Genomic DNA, 3,265 nt, shown 5'->3' with positions numbered 1-3,265 from the left:
TAATGCTGTTTCTATTGCACTGCTGATGACTCTAACAGCGTATAATGAATTGAATTCCATAGAAATGTATTACCTAATATGGGGGGGGGGGTCTGTGTGAAAGCAGTAAAGAGGAGAATTGTGGACAGGACAGTGGTGGTGGTGGTGGTAGAAATCTCTGCAAGAGAGAAAGTGTAGAGTTGAATTGTTGGGGTTCTACATTAGAGAATACTGAGAGGGGTTTGGAATGAATAGTGTCAGTATGAATGTGGGACACAATGGAAGGTTGTGTGGGAAAGACTGGGTCATGAGGACTTCTGAGGGCATGTTACAGGTGTGTAGAGGGGCCCAGTGATGGATCTGTAGAGGACAGAAGAAAATTGGTAGGGGAACTGTGTAGATCCAGTATATGGGAACTTCTCTTTGACTTTTAAAGTTCCTTATAGCCTGGTTCCTTTCTATGCTTCCTATACTTTACCCACATAAGCATACTTTATGATCCAATGACATTAGTCTCTTATTGTTCCCCAGATTTAAAATAAACCAATTACTGTTATATAGATTTTTTTTTAAAAATTCAAGAAATAGAGAGCACAGAAGTGGGGGACATTGCCAAGAAAGATCTCATGTAAGAGGTGGCACATGAGTTGTGAATTTGAGGAAGATGTGCTTACAGATCATAATCTGGAATGGTACATGTGTAGGGAGGAGATGGAATTTCTTGTAAGAGAAATAGCTTGCAGGTCAGTATGAGTCAAATAGAGAATGAGGACAGTAATAGAAAATAGCTGGAAATTTAAATAGGAACTACACAGTGGAGAATCAGGCTGAAGAGTTTGTATCAGATTTTAGAAGCAATAGAGAGCCATTGATGATTTTTTGGGGGAGAGATATGACATGGCCAGATGCTTTTAGGCATATTACTTTGGCAGCTGTGTGGAGAAAAGTGGTAAAGGGATAGACTGGAAGAGACCAGTTAGAAATGATTGTCATAGTCCAAGTGAGAGAAGATACATTCTTGTTTAAACTAGAGTGATGGCTGACTAAATGGAGAAAGTGGACAGATATAATTGAAGTTGTGAAGAAAGAATCCACAAGCCTCTGAAACTTATTGGATACTGTAATTGAAGCAGGGAGAAACCTACAGTCTCTGTTGTAGTGGAGTAGGGTTAGTAGCACTGATTTGAGAGTAGATAGTGCTGTCTATTCTATGTCAGGGAGCTTTATGAGGATGACAATTGGATCTGTAGAGGATCTGAGATCATATGGGGAGAACAGTTGCAGATTCTCTGTATGGGGAAAATGGGAGTTGAGAGGAAGTAGAGAGGGATTATCTGCTTTGAGGACAGAGGACTTGGGTTCAAGTCTCTGCTCTGTAACCTTTAAGTAAATCATGATATGTTTTCAATTTCTTCATTTCAAAATAGTAAATATGGACTAAGAGACATTGGAGGTCTCTTTCATCTCTTAAATTTATGAAACAAGAGTATCTCAGGAGGGCATCAGTAGTAATGTTTACGTGTGGGAAGATGGAGATGAGTTCATGTTTGATATGCATAGAAAACTCCTTGTGGAGGAATATATGAAATCCATTTAGAGGAGAAGATGGAGAAGTCTGAGTGTGGGAATGATATAAGGGAAATTGATGGAATCTGTGCATAGGTAATCATTGATTTATGGGTGTACAGTTACAGAGGATCTTTGTGGCAGTGGATGATGATGGGGAGAGAATTCTGGGGTTACTCCACTAGTCTTGTGGTCTTCCTTTGGACTGGAGTCTTGATGTTATTAGTTTAGGGCACTCCTTATACCAATGCAGATCTCCCCAGGCTCTGCACTTTATAATCAGAGAGTTGGGGGAAGACAAGAGAGCGGATCTCAGATTAATAAATAAATCTGAGGCTACACTTGAACTCAGGCTTTCCTGACTACTACACTGTCGCTACATAAGCATCTGTCTAATGTGTGGTGTGTGTATGTGCAGGGGAAGTCGGGAGGGAACATAAAGAGTTATAGAATGTCTGGGCTGGAGAAGGATGAGGCAGTAGGAGGAGGTATATTTGTGGAGAATAGAGAGGAATTGCCCCCAGAATATTCCCTTAAGAGTGGGGGTATTGAAGGGGATCTACGTGTGTGTGTGTATGTGTGTGTGTGTGTGTGTGTGTGTGTAGGTTTTGAAAGGGGGGGAATCTGTGAGAAAATAAACGATTCATCAGGGAGTAATCACAGGGACAATAGATGATTCAATGGGAGCTTCGAGTATAAGAGAAGGGACAATTGAGTGTTATGGGGGGTATCAGAGATTTCAGTGGGGGGAGGGGATGACTAGATCTGGAAATGGAGACAATAGAGGAGTCACTGATGGTCTAGAAATCTGCCCCTTGGCGAGGGATGGGGGTGGGGGGAGGAAAGCCAGCCGCGGCTGGTTGGATTAGCTATGCCACGTTGGTAGGTTTAGACAATGAGCAGGTAGGTCTAGGCGAGATGGTTAGAGAAAGGGCAGCATTGATTGTGATCTGGGCCGAGTACTGGGAGTGAGAAAAGAAGCCATGGGACTAGAAGGTACCTAGATGAGGCTGAGGAAAAGAGTTTGCTCAGCAAGGGGAGCGAGCCAGAGACTGAGCGCAGTTTAGGGTAATAGGCCTTAGGTGGGGCGGAGCCTTGGCTAAATAGGGGTAGGCTGGGAGGAAGGATAGCGGGTGTGCCTGGCGTTTGGGAGGAGGGACCTTGGGCCAGAGTAGGCTGAGCTAATTTGGGACCAGACGGAGATGGGGGTTGGGAGGAAAGGGACACCGTAGGAGGGGATTTATGAGCTCGGGCAGGAGCAGAGCTCTAAGATTGAGGGGCAGGCCTTGGGATAAGAATTGGAGGAGATTGGTAGGCCTTATTGAGTGTGTATGTGTACGGAGAATTGGGTGTGTGGTGAGGCAAGGCTCTGGGGAATCATGGGCGGAGCTCAGTTCCCCTCCCCCTTTTGTCAGGGGCGGGGCGAGCAGGGCTGGGGGCTTTGGTGTGGTTGGGGTGGAGAGTGGGTGGAGCCAGAGAACCGACGGGTAACCCCACCCTTTCTTCTTTCCCCCTCACCCCCACCTTCCCCGAGGTCTGGGGTGGCTGAGACGTGGGTGGAGCCGGACCCAGGAGCTCTGGGCTGGCCAGGGTGGGGTGGGATAGGGTAGGGTGGTGGGGAGCAGGGAGAGCCTTGGGGGGCGGGGTCGAGAGTCGAAGAGCTCCTCGGCAGCCCCTCCTTCTTCTCCCCTTTCTCCCCGCCCCTCTCTCCCGCCTTCCC

The sequence above is a fragment of the Sminthopsis crassicaudata genome, chromosome 3 (genome assembly GCF_048593235.1).
Source record: "Sminthopsis crassicaudata isolate SCR6 chromosome 3, ASM4859323v1, whole genome shotgun sequence".
Classification (NCBI taxonomy): Eukaryota; Metazoa; Chordata; class Mammalia; order Dasyuromorphia; family Dasyuridae; genus Sminthopsis; species Sminthopsis crassicaudata.
Note: the sequence above shows the minus strand (reverse complement) of the source record.